Below are 18,152 nucleotides of genomic sequence, written 5' to 3'. Positions count from 1 at the left end.
CTGAAGGAGGAACCGCTTGCTCGGTTTCAGCCGAAACCGAGACACTCGTGGTTGGCTTAACCGCGGTTTCGGCCGAAACCGCGGACCGCGAGTGTCGGTCCTTTTCCTTGCGTTTTTTGGATATTTGTGAAGTCGGAGGATCAGACGGCATAATATAAGCAAAATCAGAGCCAAAAAACTGCTCAGCAAATTCAGACCGACGTCCAAGCGTCCGTCGGTTAAAAGAACCACAGGCTAGACAAGCTGCGACGTCGTGGTCTGGGCCTAAGCAAGGTAAGCAGTAAGAGTGGAAATCTTTATGAGGTATTTGTTTCCCACAAGTTAAACAATTATTCACTTTTTCTGACATCGGCTGAGGCAAGAAAGAGTCCCCAATGGGGTACTTAGCTTTTTAGAAGTCTTCGAAGTAGTATTCGGTAGTAGTAATCTCTGGTTCTGACCGACCGGCACTTGCGAACAGCTTCTGCTTTGGGCGCCACGCGGCAAGAAAGACTGAGGAAAATGGCGTCGGCTGATGCCTTTATACCCGAAGAACTGCAGCTATGACGTCGGGTGAAGTGCGACACCAGCCGAGGCCAGACCCAGACTTTGGAATCCGGCCGACCGAAGGGCTGCCTGACGACAGGACAACCCATTTGTAAGGACTGCAGATGCATCCTTGAAGGACATCAGTGCAAGACAAATTCAGATAGCTTTTCCACATTGTCATTCAAGACTTAAAGTTTCATCAATGCACATAGTGGTACATATTAAAATATGTTTCTCAAAAACATTAAAATATTGTAGTATTAAAACCATTTAATATGTAAGAAATGCATAGAAAGTGAAATTCAAAGCTCTCAAAGAACATATATATATGAAATGTTCTAATATTATTTGTTTAAAAAACATAGAATATATATAAAAGCGCCCTTTCTATAATATATAAATCTAAGGACATGGAGAGCTGTAGAAATGTGTATCTATATATGTGTAGAATTCAAATAGTGAAAATATAGATATATATATATGTTTTATTGTATTTATATTTATATTAAACATTAAATAAATAAATAAATGAATAAAATCCAAAGATGTAAATGGCTATTAGTTTCCAAAATATACATATAAATATATATGTTCCATCTAATAAATATATAAATAAATAAATAAATATTAAATAATGTTATAAATCAATCTAATCAACTAATCAATAATATATAAAATATATGTATATATTAACAACATTATAAAATATTTCATGTAATGCATTTATGAAAATCAATAACACTATTGAATGAAAATCATCTTCATTTATAAATGCAGTATATATCAATGAGTAGCAAATCTGTGCAACACTTCGGTGAAAATAAAGAAATATATATACATATCAATGTGAATATTCATTACTTATATATCCTGCTATCTAATACTGGTTTAATACAAATGTTTTGATTCAAACCTTGATATAAATGGGCACCTAATCTTAAAATCCATGATAATTCAATATTTGCTAAAGTGTTCACATTATCACCCCATCTCTTGTTCAAACCTACAAGTTGCAATACTCTAAATCTGAAACTATGTTCTCTAAATTCATTTATATGTTTAGCTAAAGCATTCTTTTCATTCTTCTTCTTTATTTCATAAACGTGGTTGTATATCCTCTGTTTAAATTTTCTCTTAGTTAAACCAACATAGAATGCTTCACATTTTGTACATGTCGCTAAGAAATAATTGGTGTTTGCTCTATAGAACATATTGTGAGACAGCCTATATATTCTACATTATTTACATGAATATAGCTTGGCTACTTTGACTCATGTATTTGGCTAGGTCATTTAGTGTACATTACTGTTAATATATGTATATCTGAATTGTATGGTTAGTGCCTGATATTTATACGGTATTATATGTGATTTTACTTGTTTTTTATTTTATTGCTGCAATGTTTATATAAAATATGGGTGGGTTCACTTTAAATGGAGTAAAGATTTTACCAACAGTGGTTTTGGCGCCAAAACAAAGGGCATTTAAATGATTAATTCAATGCAATATGTATTCTGATGAAGTCCATGTTTTAGTGGACGAAAGCGCTAAATCATTGTGGATTGTTGTGCAATAAGTGTGGATTTTACTTTTCGCCTATATGATTCTTCTTGGTGGACTCCATTGATTCTAAGCATTTAATTGTTACATTTTTTTCAGAAATAGAGAACTGGTTTAACAACTCACAACTTATACTAAATCCCAAGAAAACACAACTAATGCTATTCAACTCTACTAAAACGAGCAACCTTACCTTCTCTATTACTCTCCACCAGTAAAACCCAAATTACCCCTGTCCACTGAGGCTAAACTCCTAGGAGATACCATTGACCAGCACCTCAAATTCACAAACATAACCATCACTCCACAAAAAGCTAGATTCCCTCTATCGATGTAAAAGTTATCTAACCACCAAATCTCAAATTGCAATTAGCCAGAACTCGCCTATCTACTCTACTTTATGCATCCCCAATTCTAACTAATCTTTACAATACCGACCTTAAACTTTCCATCTGTTACAACAAAATTGTTAGATTCGCTACCAGTGCCAAATCACGATCCCACCACTGCCTTTCCCTACAAGCCTTGCACTGGCTTGCATTTCCGAACCTATTAAGGTACCATCAACACATCCTAACTCATCTAATTCTGTACTATCCAGAGAAAATCCCTGACCTGACTGGCATGCTGAACTTCTACAATTCAAAATTAAACAACTTCGGTCCTCCAACAAAACCTTAATCGAAACCATCACATGCAAAAACAACTCCGTGGAATCACGATTTGCCCATGAAATAGCAAAAATATGGAACAACCTTCCCCCTGACCTCAGAATACTAAACTCCACACCCTCCTTCAAAAGCCTACTTAAAACATACTTCTTCACCAACCATCTATACAACTGCAATTGACCCCCTGAAGCTTCGTCCACTTACTATTTCTACACCCCATCTGTCCTGGACAACACAAAACACCATCTAACTATACCTATCCATGCGAGCAATAACCTATATATGAGTGTATGTACGCGTGTGCGTGTGTGTGTGTATATATATATATATATATATATATATATATATACATATACACACACACATATATGTATGTGTATATGTATGTGTGCTTACATATATAATGTGTGTGTGTATGTATATGTATACTCTTGCATGCATATTTGCTTGAATGTATATATGGAAAACAAACATTTATATACTCTTATTCAATTGTGAAATTTCTTGCAATGCTCTACCAGGTTCTTGTCTACTCTCATTGTATATTCTGTACACTTGTATTTTCAACCAAAAGAGGGAATATCCTCTTACCGTATACTAACGGCTGTAAAGTCTGCAATTTGTATGCTGCTATGTAATGTGTCTCTTGTAAATTTTTCTTCTCTCTGTAAACGTATGGAGTTTTTCTCCCTAGGACTCCGCTGAAAACGGACACTTGTCCATTCGGACTATCCTGGCAAACAAATGTTAAATAATTAAATGTTAAATAATAATCTGCTATGCCACAACCCCCCAACAACTGAAACCTGGCTAACAAACTCCCAGCTAATACTAAATCCTAAAAAGACCCAACTTATGCTCCATCCTTGCAAAGCAGCAGCACCTACTCCCCCATTCTCTATTTCTGCATTAGATAATACCTGTATCTCACACAAACCAAACTACTAGGGTTTATTACTGACAATATGAGATTTGACAAATACATACCTCATACAATAACCAAAATCAACAAAAAACTAGGTACTCTTTACAGATGTAAAAACGTTCTAACCAGCAACAGTAAAGTTACCCTAGCTTGTACCCATCTTCTCTCTACCTTACTGCATGCTTCTCCTGTAGTAATTAATCTAAACAAGAGCGATTTAAACAAGCTATCAGTATGCTACAACAAAATAGCAAAATTCACCACAAACTCCTACTGCACCCACAACTGTCAAGCCCTAAAACAGCTTTCATGGCTTGAACTCCCTAACACCTTAGCTCTAAACCAACTTTTTCTAGCTCACCGACTACTGTACCAACCTGACAAAAACTACAGCCTTGCAAAACCTGATCATCCCCTACACCAATAACACAGAACTTAGATTCACTAAACGGGCACTAATCGCAATTTCCAAAAGCCATTCCAGCTGTGGTGACACTCCCTGCATTTTAGCAACATTGCCAAGACTTGGAACTCCCTACCATTACAAATCAGGGTGCAACCTAATAAAACCATCTTCAAAAAAAAGCTCATTTCCCACCTCAACAACTCCTGGATATGCAACTGCCTAGCACACCTGGCTGACATTCTAACTCCTTTCCCCTACCCACTATCCAACCTCCTCTTTAAAACTCCCACAGATGCACTATATATTATCACACGTTACTTGTAACTGCCTAGCACCTGGCAGACACATTCTAACTTTTTTCCCCTACCCACTATCCAACCTCCTCTTTAAAACTCCCACAGTTGCACTATATATTATCACACGTTACTTGTAACTGCCTAGCACGTGGCAGACACATTTAAATCCTTTCCCCTACCCATTAACCAACCTCCTCTTTAAAACTCCCACAGTTGCACTATATATTATCACATGTTACTTACCAACTCACTGCCGCCTACTGCCCACTGCCCCATCTATACCCACTAACTCGCCCCTAGACTAAGTTAAAAAGTTTTCCCTTAAAATGTCAATGCACCTCATATGAACTTGTTCATAGGTTCATACTAGGCTATCTGCCCTAGGGCATTTATAAGCCTAGCCAGAGTGTGTTTGGCTTTCGCCACCCATTTTAAATTAATTTTGCTATGCCCTTTTTCGAGCTTAGTATACTGTGCCTCTGTCTAACAGAGGCACAGAAGTGATACCCGGGGTAAACCTACGATCCCCCATCCACTCATCAAGATTCCTCTTGAAGAGAGTCAATGAGGGACTCTGCCTAACCTGGACTGGGATTTTATTCCAGAGTGAAGGGAGCTTCTGGGTTATGAATCTGTCCCTCCAGCATGTCCTATTTATTTCAGTGGTGAGGTTCAAGTCTCTTGAGCGGGTAGCTCGATGGGATTTGGATTTTCTGAGGTGCAGCATGTCCATTAACTCCGGGTTGGACATGGCTTTATAAGTCAGGCACAGATCGCCTCTGAGCAGGTGGTATGCCACTGAGTAGAGCTGGAGTTACTTTAACCGGGCAGCATATGGCATCTGTTTGAGCCCTTTGATCCTCTTGGTGAGGTACTTTTGGGGTCTTTCCAGTTGCTGCAGGTGTCTGGTAAGGTACATCCCAAAAGGGGCATTGTACTCAATTATGGGCCTGATGAGGGATGAGTAAAGAGGCACGATGAACTCCCCTGATCTAGATGTGAATCCCTTCATGATTAGGTGGGCTATATAAAATGTTTTTCTAACCACTTTGGCCACGTGGTTGTCAAATGAGAGATTGCTATCAACTTGGGTCCCCAGGTCCCTAATTACTTCTTCTGTGCTTAATGGATTACCACCTCTGTGGCAATTTGTGGCCACTTTGTTTTTGCCAAAGGGGATGACTATACACTTTTTGGCATTTAGCTTGAGGACATGGTTCTGGCACCAGGTGTCTGTTTCTATGAGGCCCTTTTGGAGGATGCTTGTGTCGGCTGGAGAGTCTATTATAGTGCCCAGTTTGCAGTCATCTGCAAACTTGGCCAGCCACAGTCCTTCCGTGTTGGCCTGTACCTCCGAGAAATATATACTGAACAGGAGAGGTCCCAGGACTGAGCATTGTGGGACGCCACTTGCAACTGGTTTGGAGTCTGACATGGCTCCAGCAATTCTAACCATGTAGGTTCTGTCCTTGAGCCAGTTTGCAACCCATCTAGTGACATAGGGTTTTAAATTTAAGCTGGTGAGCTTATCTATAATGCCCGAGTGGTGTATTGTATCGAAGGCTTTTGCGAGGTCCAGGTAGGCTGTGTGGACCACCTTCCCCTCGTCAATGGCCTTGGTGACTAAAGAAATCGACCAGGTTTGAGAGGCAGGATCTGCCCTTAAAGCCAAACTGGGTAGGATCCAGTGTCTGTAGGTCCCCAATATCTTTTTTTATGAGGTCCATGATGGTCCTTTCCATAGCTTTGCAGACCAAGCTAGTCAGGCTTATGGGGAGATAGTTTCCAGGATCCGTTGAGGCACCACCTTTGTGGAGGGGGACCACTGTTGCTGTACGCCACTCTTTGGGTACATATCCTGTGGTAAAGGCTGAGACTGAACAATAGTTTTATGTTTGGGTTTAGTTCTTCTTGGAGTTCATGCAGGAAGCAGCACGGGACACCGTCTGGTCCCACTGATGCTGTGTTTTTTGCTTTGGAGAGGGCGGCTCTTACCTGAGCATCTGAGATGTCAGGGGGGCAGCACTCTGCTGGGATAGATATTAGCCCTTTTGGTGGGAAGGGGTGGGAGAAGTTTGCGCTGAACCTGTCAGCTAGGATGTTGGCAATGTCTGTGGGTTCGATGTATTTTTTGTCATTTTGGACTAATTCTGAGCATATCTGGGAATTCCCACCCAGGTTCCTAACATAACTAAAGAAAGCCTTGTGATAATCCTTAGTGTCCTGTGCAATTTTTCTCTCGAAGCTGGCCTTAGACGATTTTATGAGTGCCCGTAGTTTTTTGCTAACACTGATCAGAGATGCCTTCCCTTTTTGGGATTTTGCTCTATCATGTAGTAGCTTCCTCCTTCTATTGTATAGTTTGTTTATGGCTGGGGTCCACCAGTCAGGACGTCTGCCTTTGAAGGCTTGGGTCTTGGTTTTATTTGGGATTGCATGATCCATGCATTCCTGAAGGTATTCACAGAATGCGTTTATAAAGGATTCTGCGATCTGGGCCGTATTTTCCACAGGCCCGGGGGCTTTGAAGGATTCCACCTCGGTTTTGAGGAGTGTGAAATTTTTTTTTATCGAAGTTTTTCACTGTGGTTTTCTGGGCAGGGGGTGGGGTCGGGATGTGAATATCCAGTGAGATTAGTTTATGGTCTGATCTTACTAGTGAGGGATACACTTCTGGTCTGGAGCATAGAGTCCCCATGTTGGTGATGATCAGGTCCACTATGTTTTCCCCTCTTGTGGGAGTGGTAACAAGTTGTTCCATAGCATTTGAGTTTATAAATTCTAGGAACCTTTGAGCTAGGGTGTTGGAGCTAGAGTAATGCTCCCAGTCTATGTTTGGGTAGTTGAAGTCACCCAATACAATGGTGTTTGGAGAGACCTTCATATTTTCCAGTGTTCTCAGGAAGGCCGAGTGGGGTTCCTGGGTTTGGTAGGGTGGTCTGTAGCAGGCTATAAACTGGAAGGCAGTTTTACCCACTGTTAGTTGCACATGGATAGTCTCTGATGCTTCATGCTGTGCCACCAACCTGGAGGTGTGGGTATCTTTGACGAATATTGATACTCCCCCCTCCTTTTGTGGTTCGGTCCAAGTTTTGGGGCCGAAAAGCATGGTATGAGGTATAACCTGGTAGTTCTGGGGTGCTCTTGAGAGCCTTGAACCAGGTTTCTGTTACTGCACAGATATCGATGTTCTCCATGCTAAGGAGAGTTTCGAAAAGTGCATCTTGAGGTTTAGACTTCTGGCGTTGAGTAGCATTACTCTTAGTTTCTTATCCCTTGTGATACCTATGGAGGTGGGTTTGTCTTTTGAGCCTTGCCTAAAAAAGGCACTATGGGGGTAGCAGGAGCCTTTGTCAATATCCGAAAGCCCAGGGGTGACAGGTGCAAGCCGTCCCTAGCGAAGCATCGTGGCTTGTCGAGCATGTCATCCCAGGCTGACAGGCATTGGATCCCCTTTGAATGACACCAATACTTAAGCCAATTGTTGAAATTGATAATCTTGTCTTCATACTGTGGCATCATTCTTGGTGAGGGTAAGATGCTACTCAAGGTCAGGGTCATACCGGCCTGGGCTACATGCTCAGAGAGCTCCTCTATGTCTCTTTTCATGTAGTCCAGGGAGGTACGTCTCAGGTCATTCACACCAGCATGGACAATGTAGATGACATTATAATAATTGCAAAAAACAAAACTTGGATAAAAGTAGTAATAATTTGCACAAATGCATGTTGAGAAGAGATAGTGATGGCTTTAAATATAGAGAGAAATAAAGGTTTAGATGAAGTAAAGATAGGGTGTACACATTTTACAATGAATGAAATTTCTGATAAGTTTAAAATTTGGGAATAAAGATACAAGTTGAATTCAATGGGGAAAAAAAAAGAAGTTATGTACTTACCATAACATTCCACGTGTGTTGTCCATCTCTACCTTTATTCTCACTGATGCCGTCGGATCAGATGTGTTGGATCCGTATCGGCCTTTTCGAAAGATCAAGGTCTTTAGCAAAGCTCATGGGCATCCTTCCCTACCCATAAAGCAGTTCCCACCTTCCTCAGATCTTGTTTACCCATCCAGAAAACAAAGTGAGCAAAAACTTTTCTTAAATGAAATACACACAAAAACTACATTTATCAATGGGCCAGAGGTAGCACATCTGAGGCTATGGAGACCCATAAATCCCATATCTACCCAATCTCCCAGGAGTTTTGGAAGGGGCATGGAGGGCAGATTGTAAGAATAAAGGTAGCGAAGGACAACACACATGGAACATTATGGTAAGTACATAACTTCTTTATGTGTTGTCAATCTCGCCTTTATTCTCACTGATGGGACAGCGGCCCAAGCAACTTGGCTTTTGGGTAGCTGATGGGAGAATATTCCTCAGGACCACAGAACCAAAAGAGGCTCTACTCTTGGAGGCCAAATCCACTTTGTAATGAGTAATAAAGATACAAGTTTCATTCATGTAACTGCAGCACAGATGTTATCCACAGGCAATCTTGCTGGAAAGCTGCAGATGTAGCTACTGACCTGGTGGAGTGTGCCTTAACAGGAAAGGGAAGAGTCCTGTTTTTAGAGTTGTAGTTGCAGGATATACAAAAAGTGAGTCATCTAGATAGGGTAACTTTTGTGACTGGTTGACCTTTTCTAATTTTAGAATAGGATAGGATATAAAAAGTTGATCAGATTTCCTGAATCCTGAAATTCCATGGTAGTAAAAGCATAATGTCCAGAAGATGCAAAGAGTATTCACACTTGTTCTGGTACTTCGGGAAGACTGGCAGCTCAATAGATTGATTTAGGTTACTTTCTGACACAACCTTTGGAAGAAAGGAAGGATTAGTGCATAGAGAAACTCTGTCCTTATGAAAAACAAGGTTGGGGGGGGTTTGGTAGATGAGGCTTGCAACTCAAACTCTTCTGGCTGAGGTAATAGCCACTAAAGGGAGTGTTTTCCAAGATAGAAATTTTAGATCATATGTGGCCGAAGGTTCAAAGGGGGGAAAAGTGATGTTTGTTGATATAAACTTCAGATCCCAGGGAGAGAATGGGTTTTCATATGGGGGTCTAATCATAGTTGTTCCCTTCAAAAAGGCTTTACAGTGTCTGTGGGACATAACTGTACAGCCGTTTTCTCCCACATCATAATTTGAAATTGCTGCCAGTTGGACTTTAATAGCAGAAGCAGCAGCACCCTCATGAAAAAGTTTCACTAGGAATTCCAGTATAGAATGTATGGGTGCAGAGAAGGGATCTACCCGATTTTCATTTGCCCATAATACAAACCTATTCCATTCACACTTGTACAATGTTTGTGGAGAAGTTTTATGGGAGGACAACAAACTATGTTTTACCAGTGAGGAGAAAAGAGGAAACCTGGCAATCAAGGGAAGTGGAGCAGCCAAGCTGTCACAATTTGAGGTTATGTAGACTGGGATGTCCATTCCCGACAGATGTGTCAGAAGGTCTGGTGCTGGGTCCAGAATCCAAGGTCTGTCTAGAAGATGAGGCTGTAGAGGGAAACCAGTCTTGACGAGGCCAATAGGGTGCAATCAGGATTATTGTGGTCTCCAACAAACTTGCTTTCTGTATTAACTTGGGAATCAGAGGTACTGGAGGGAAAGCATAGAGGAGTCCCAGAGGCCAATCATGAACAAGTGCATCCCTTGGTGACTCCCCCGTGGGAGGGATCAGGGCAAAGTAGTTGCTGCATTTGGCATTGGTGGGTGATGCAGAGAGATCGCAACAAGGCTGGCCCCATTTTCAGAAGATCTCTTCTGCAAATTTCTGGTTGAGGGACCACTCGTGGTCGTTGTCTGCAATCACACTGGATTTCCCCAGGATGTGCATTGCAATCAGAAAATGGTTGGAGGTTGATGCCCACTACTAAACCCTTAGAGCTTCTCAACAAATGGGATAAGAATCTGGTTCCTCCTTGTTTATGCATCAGACTACTGATATGTTGTCTGACTGAACTGCTATTGTTTCTACAGGGAGAGTGTCCTGAAATACTTGCAACACCAACAGCACTGCCCTCATCTTTAGGATGTTTATATGCAAGTGAGCCTTGTGTTCCTGCCAGGTGCCTTGGACTGCCTTCTCCAGATAATGCCCCCCCCCCCATCTGGGAGGCATCCACAGTCACTGTGACCTGGGATTGAGGGGGAATAAAGGGACAGCCTTTAAATACTGAAGGAGAGTGACTCTATCACTTGAGATCTTTCTTGCAGGAGTCGATTATTAGAATCTTGTGGGATATTGGTAATTCCAGGACTGACCATTGTGTGGAAAGTAACCACTGAAGAATCCTCATATGTAGGTGAGCTGGGGGAATAAGTACGATAGATGCTGCCATCTTCCCCAGAATCTGTAGTCCTGGTTTTACAGTGGCTTGAGTTTTCCTGATTAAGAGTTGCACATGGTTTTGCAGTGGCTTGAGTTTTAGTGATTAAGAGTTGCACATGTAAGTGTAGATCGCACAAACTGTCGTGAGGAAGTCTTAATATCACAGCATGGTTGTAGCCATCCCTGTTCCTGTATATATTAAGATGTTAAGTTGTCAATCTCGCCTTCATTCTTGCTTGATGGGTTCGGAGCCGATCCTCGGCTCCGACTCGGCACTTGCTAAGCTCGAGAGTCACTTTTACCAGCTCGAGGCAGCCCCATATCCCATGATGCAAGGCGGTAAGTACCCAGATCTCGTTTGCCGCTTCGCTGATGAGGTCCTCCTTTTACCAGCTCCTGGTAAGTGTTTTATATAATACTATTTTTGCCCCTTTTTCACTTTAAAACTTTGTATTTAACGTTTTTAGTTCAAAGTAAGCCCTTTTCTGACTAAAATTTCCCTCTCTTAATTTTTTTAGTCAGGCCTTCTCCCCTCCCATCCCCCCCCTTGTTAGGGTGTGTGTGTGTGTGTGTGTGTGTGTGTGTGTGTGTGTGTGTGTGTGTGTGTGTGTGTGTGTGAGGTTAGTTATCTGTATTTTTTTTTTTTTTGGGATAACTTGTTCTTGGGACTGTGTTGTGTGTGTTTTTCTACAACCATGTCCAAGGAAAGGGTCTCAGGCTTTAAGAAGTGTGACTCGTGCTGTCAGAAGATGTCTCTGACAGACGGTCACACTTCTTGCCTATACTGCCTGGGACCTCTCCACCTGCAGGACTCCTGTGCGATTTGTCATTCCTTCAGCCAGAGAGTCCTGCAGGAGAGGCGAAACAAATTAATTTTAAGGGGTCTTCTTAAACCGGAGGGCTCTCCGGCTAAGTCGGCTCCGAGTAAGACTTCCAAGTCTTCCAAAGACCAGGCTTCTGTGTCTAAGCCTGTGGCCTCGGTTCCGACTCTTTCTGAGTAGAGATCGGCTCCGGCTGGAGCCGATCCTGGTTTGCTTAAACCTTTGGCACCGATAACTATCAGTGCCGATACTGGTTCGGTCACATCGGTGTCGGCTCCGACTGGTTCTGACCACCATGTGGCTCAGGCTTTGGTGTCGGCGCCGACCGGCTCCGACACCCTTACTTGTATGGCTGTATCGGCTCCGGCTGGAGCCGATGCATCGAGACCTTCTGTCGGTGCCGAAAAGTCCTCCGCTCCGACTGCATCGATAGTTTCGTCGGCTCCGATGGTTCCTTCGAGGAAGAGGTCTAGGTCCCCTTCTTTGGAACCGATACACTCGGCTCCGGCCTCACCTCTCCTCTCGGAACGGAGCCATCGGAGCTGATCATCCAGGTCATCCAGGCTTTCTGACCATGATTTAGAGAGGGTGGTCAGTAGATTATTGAAATCACAGGCACTGGCCCAGATGCTACATAGTCCGTCTCAACAGACGACTATTAGTCCACACCCTGTTGCAGTTCCTCCTTCAACTCTACCTCAGAGTTTGGAGCTGGAGTCTTCGGGAATAGTTTCTGCTATGGCTGAGGGGCAGATACCCCCCCCCCTTTTGCTCCCTCAGCATCTACTCTTATCTCCTCTTTGAGACCTTCCTTAGAGGGATTCGGTGGTCGGGCTTCCCTGGTCTCCTCCGAGGGGGTGAGTGGCATCGGACCCTTGTCCGACCCCACTCTTCCCCTTGGAGCCTCGGCCTTGGTGAGCTCGGCTCCGACATCTGCCTCGGAGCCTTCCCTTTCGGTGGGCCCTGGAGTTCCGGTTTCTTTGGAGCAGGTTCTCTCAGGCCTCCCTGGGAGGGGAGCCTTCGAGGTGATGAAGAGTGTGCTGGCCACTGGACTCAGCCAGCAGTCTGTTCCCTTAGCTCCTCCCTCTACGGTGCCTGTCGATATCTCTGCCATCTCTCTTGCTCCCGGACCCAGAGATCCTCCGCCTCAGGTTTCCCCACTGGGAAGAACCCCCTCTTCCGAGGATTCTCCTGATCCGTCAGGGGATCCCCCGCGCAAGAAGACTTGTAAGAGGAAACACGTAGACTCCCCTGAGTCTATCACTTCAGATACAGACTTAGATGAGTCGGAGGGATCCCCAAGATCCCCCTCTGAGGATGTCTCTTTTTCAGACATCCTAGAACTCCTTAGACAGAGGGGAAACTGGCCCTCCAATAATCCCTCTGAGGATGAGTCGGTATACCTAGAGGCTTTTGGATCTCGGCCCTCCACCTCCTGGGTGTCTCCACCTTTAGACCCCCTTATGCAGGTTATTGCTCGAAAGGCTTGGGCTGCTCCTGACTCTGTAGAGCCGAGGCCGTCTAAATTTATTACTGCCCCTTCGGATAAGCAATTCCTTACGAAAGGTGTCCCTGCTGATGCCATGGTGGTGGCGGCTGCCACTAAGAAGGAACTTGCAGATCCTTCCGTACCTGTCCATCCTCCTAATAAGGACTCTAGGACCATGGATAGGTATGGTAAGCGGATGTTTTCTTCAGCGACCTTTGCTATGCACTCGCTGAACTACTTATGTCACTTCACCAGACTCCAAAGGGACATCCTTAAGGAGCTAGGTGAAGTAGTACAGGATCCCACAGCTGCAGGGGCTCAAGAAAAAATTGCTTCGCAGCTAAGAACCCTTAATTCTATTGCTAACTCCTCCATGCGACTGATATCATATGCAGCAGATGGAGCGAGTAGGGCCGCAGGTACAGGTGTGGCTCAGACGCCAAGCCTGGATGCGGCTCTGTAATTTTGCAGATTCCTTTAAGGCGTCCTTCACAAACTCTCCCTTTGATGGGTCAGCTTTGTTTGGCCCTCAAGTGAAGGATACATTGACCAGGTGTGAGCAGGACGGCAAGACTCTTTCTGCCGTAGGGGTCCGTTTTTCCACCCCTTCTAGACCTTATCCTAAAGGACAGAAGGGTGGCAAAATGTGGTTCCGCAAATCCCAAGGAGTCACGCCGGATACACGTGGTCAGTTTACCCCTAGAGGCAGAGGGGGTAACAATAACAGACGCCGCTCTAGAGGCAGAGGGGGTCCACAAAACCAGGGAAGCAGAGAGCCTCTCTCTGACAAGCCCTTTCAGCATCCCTGAGATGTTACCCAACTGTCCATCCTTGGAGGCAGTCGGGGGAAGACTATCGCTGTACCCAGAAGCCTGGCGTTCCCTCACTCAAGACAGATGGGTACAGTCGATCATATCCGAGGGTTACAAAATTCCTTTCGAGGAAAGTCCTTTCTCTCACTCAAATTCTCTTCCAGATGTACCACCCGGTCTAAGGGAAATTGCAGAGTTAGAAGTATTCAAACTTCTACAAAAAAGAGCCATTCAGCCAGTTACAACAGACCATTCAGAGCCCGGAATCTACTCAAGGTTCTTTTTGGTCCCTAAAAAGACGGGAGACTGGAGACCAATATTGGATCTCAGCAGACTCAACAAGTCTGTGAGAAAGACAAGATTCCGAATGGTCACACTTCAGTCAATTCTGCCCTTCCTAGAGAAGGACAACTGGATGTGCTCAATAGATCTTCAGGATGCGTACTATCACATAAAAATTCACAGGCGCTCCAGAAGGTTTCTCCGCTTTCAGCTGGGGTCCAGTCACTTCCAATTCAGAGCCCTGCCCTTTGGTCTCACTACAGCCCCCAGAGTGTTCACCAAATGTATGGCAGTGGTCACGGCTCACCTGAGACATCAAGGATTCCAGGTGTTTCCGTATCTCGACGACTGGCTCCTTTCAGCCACCACCAGGCATCAACTTCTTCAAGCCAGGGATTACACAATAAATCTTTGCACTCAATTGGGAATTTCAATCAACTACGAAAAATCCTCCTTCTTGCCCTGTCAGTCTATTACTTTTATAGGCGCAAACTTAAACACTGTCCGGATGTCAGCTACCCTCACAGATCAAAGAATCTCAGACATTCAAAGTCACGTGAGGATCATCCTAGCCAGCAAGAAAGTACAAGCCAGAATGGTTCTAAAAGTGTTGGGCCTCATGGCTGCGGCCATTACCCTTCTTCCCCTGGCCCGCTTCTATATGCGCCTGCTTCAGTGGATGTTATTCACTCAGTGGTCTTACCAACAACTTCCGATGCGCCACCAAATACTGGTGACACAGATTTGCAAGAATCATCTATCATGGTGGATTACTTCTCTCCAGATTCACCAAGGCAGACCCTTTGTACCCCCAGCCCCGGTAGCCACTGTCACTACGGACGCCTCCCTGATCGGGTGGGGGGGGGGCCTTATCGGGGCAGGATGGTTCATGGGACGTGGCAACCGTTCGAATACCACCTGCACATAAATGTCCTAGAGATGAGAGCAGTGCTTTTAACGTTGCAAGCCCTCAACGACTTTCTTCCCTTGGGGACAATTGCAGTCCACACAGACAACATGTCTGTAGTATGGTATATCAACAAACAGGGCGGAACCAAGTCCTACCCTTGTGTCGAGAAGCGCTCAGACTTTGGCAATGGGCGATCTCCTCTCATCGGTTTCTGGTAGCAACGCATATCCCTGGGAAAACCAACATTTTAGCGGACAGATTGAGCAGAGCTATTCTCATGCCTCACGAGTGGTCTCTCAAACAATCTATAGTGGAGGAGATTTTTCTAGAATGGGGCCGCCCATGTTGCGATCTTTTTGCTACTCCCCAAAACAGCAAATGCCCAGACTTCTTCTCTCTCTTACCACTGCCAGGCCATCCCCCCAGAGACACTCTAACCCAGGATTGGCCCCAGAGACTTCTTTATGCCTTTCCTCCCTTTCCTCTGATTCCACAAGTACTCCAGAAAGCCACCGTTTTGAGAGCCAAAATGATTCTAATTGCTCCCTATTGGCCTCGACAGATTTGGTTTCCGTTCCTTCATCGTCACCTTTTGGTGCAGCCGTGGCATCTGGACCCAGTGCCAGACCTTCTGATTCACCAATCGGGTCAGCTGCACCGGTCTATCCCTTCTCTCAACCTCACAGCTTGGTTGCTCCACTTCCTTCCTTAGCCAGGCTTCCTATGATCTCTAATCCTGTTAGAGACATCATAGTAGCTTCCTTAAAATCCTCTACTAGGAGGATTTATACTAGCAAATGGAAACGTTTTCTTATTGGGCAAAAGCCAAAATATTGATCCCTTTACTGCTCCAATACAAGCAGTTTTGGATTTATTAGCGGAAATCTTTCACGCGGGCTCCTCTTCCTCCACGGTCAAAGTTCAGTTGGCTGCTATCTCGAACTTTCATGTCGGGTTCAGATCACAACATTATTTCCCACAGGCTTTGTAGAGCCTTCTTAAAAGGAATTTTTCTCCTGAAGCCTCCAATCAGGAGTCCTCCTCCTCAATGGGACCTAAATTTAGTGCTGACATCCTTGATTCTTCCTCCCTTCGAGCCAGCTGTTTCATGTTCCCTGAAATTTCTTTCATGGAAAACTTTATTCCTGGTTGCTATTACTTCGGCTAGGAGGGTATCTAAACTTCATGCTCTCTCTGTTCGCCCCCCCCTATTTAGTCTTCCACAAAGACAGAGTATCATTGAGAACTAATCCGACCTTTTTGCTTAAGGTCGCCTCAGAGAGTAATTTGAATCAGGCTATTGATCTTCCTGTATTTTTCCCAAACTACTCAAATAGATCGGAACAAAAGTTACATTATCTTGATGTTCACCGCCAACTCAGATATTATTTGGACAGAACAAAACAATTCAGGAAATCCGATCAACTCTGTTTCTTATGCTGACAACAAAAAAGGCCTTCCTGTCTCAAAAGTGACCTTATCTAGATGGCTTTCTTCTGTCATCTCCGAAATCTATCAGCTTAGGGGAAAACAGCTGTGCTCGAAACCTAAAGCGCATTCAACCAGAAGCTTAGCCACTTCCACAGCTTTTCAAGCCAGACTTCCGTTAGACACTATTTGTGCAGCAGCCACTTGGGCCACTCCTCATACCTTTGTTTCTCATTACAAATTGGATTTGGCCTCCAGGGACAGAGCCAGTTTTGGCTCTACAATTCTCAAGAGTCTGTTCCTTTGAGCCACCCAGGATAGAGGTGCTAGGGACGCGGTCCCATCAAGCAAGAATGAAGGCGAGAGTGACAACTTAACATTGAGAAGTTATGTACCTACCATAACGTTCCATGTTAGTTGTCTTCTCTCGCCTTCTTTCTTGCGACCCTCCCTCCTTCCCCACTGGCCTGGACAGACCTTTTTCTCTCTACATGGAAGAATGCTTCTTAAGACCATACAGTACTGGTCCTCCAAAACCATCCTTCAGGCTTTTCTCTCCTTCTTTCTTCCTTTGGGAAGTTTTTTATGCTAGGTGTTATTGCCTATAGACAACAAACGAGATCTGGGTACTTACCGCCTTGCATCATGGGATATGGGGCTGCCTCGAGCTGGTAAAAGTGACTCTCGAGCTTAGCAAGTACCGAGTCAGGGCCGAGGATCGGCTCCGAACCCATCAAGCAAGAAAGAAGGCGAGAGAAGACAACTAACATGGAACGTTATGGTAGGTACATAACTTCTCATTTTGAGATGGCTCTAGAGCAGACTTGTACTTTATGGTAATGCCTAGGGAGGGGCAAAGCTGACGTGTAAAGTCCCTGGCCTGTAGCAGGGGATGCCTGGTCAGGGTGGTTATGAGTCAGTCATTCAGATACAGAAACACTTTGAATCCTTGGTGTCTCAGGTGAGCTGCCACTACTGCCTTGCATTTGGTGAACACTCTGGGGGATGTAGTGAGCCCAAAAGGCACAGCTTGAAACTGGAAGTAACTGGGCTCCTAGCCGGAAGAGCAAGAATCTTCTGGACCGCCTTTCCATTACAATATGGTAGTATGCATCCTGAAGGTCTATAGAGCACATCCAATTGCCTTTTTATAAGAATGAAGTGCCGCCTGCAGTGTTACCATCCAGAACTTGGTGGTCTTCACCAATTTGTTTAGTTTGCTGAGATCCAAGATTGGTCTCCAGTCCCGTTTTCTTTGGAACTAAAACAAATCTTAAGTAAGTCCCGGATCCTCTCTGGTCTGCAGGGACTTCTTGGATGACTCTTAGTAACGTTTGAATTTCTAATGTTGCTTGTTCCTTTTGACTGGGTGGAATGTCTGGAACGGAGTTCTTTATGAGAGTGAGGAAGGAGAAGGGAATCACATATCCCCTGGATATTATGTCCTGCACCCATTTGTCGTTTATCTCTCGCCAGGTTTTGAGGTGCAGCAATAATCGCCTCACGACTGCTTCCAGAGGTGAAAAGTCAGGCACACCTTCAGGAGCACTGAAAAAGTCTGCCAAAGAAAGATTCTTTGGAGCCCTGATTCTGCAGCCCTCCCCTACTGGGAGGGCAGCACCCTGCATTATTGTCTCCCCCCCCCCACCTCTGGGGGAACTACCACCTTGTATGTC

The 18,152-nt window shown here is 44.4% G+C and overlaps 1 protein-coding gene across 1 annotated transcript in view; it reads right to left on the bottom strand.

The window, feature by feature from the left end:
• HOOK2 (hook microtubule tethering protein 2) overlaps positions 1-18,152 on the bottom strand; it is a gene marked incomplete in the record, with an annotated part of 1,827,100 nt that overhangs the window by 691,542 nt on the left and 1,117,406 nt on the right.

This window comes from Protopterus annectens, chromosome 9.part0, assembly GCF_019279795.1.
Source record: "Protopterus annectens isolate FY-2018-M chromosome 9.part0, PAN1.0, whole genome shotgun sequence".
Taxonomy (NCBI): domain Eukaryota; kingdom Metazoa; phylum Chordata; order Ceratodontiformes; family Protopteridae; genus Protopterus; species Protopterus annectens.
Note: the sequence above shows the minus strand (reverse complement) of the source record. Positions and strands in the feature narration are given on the sequence as shown.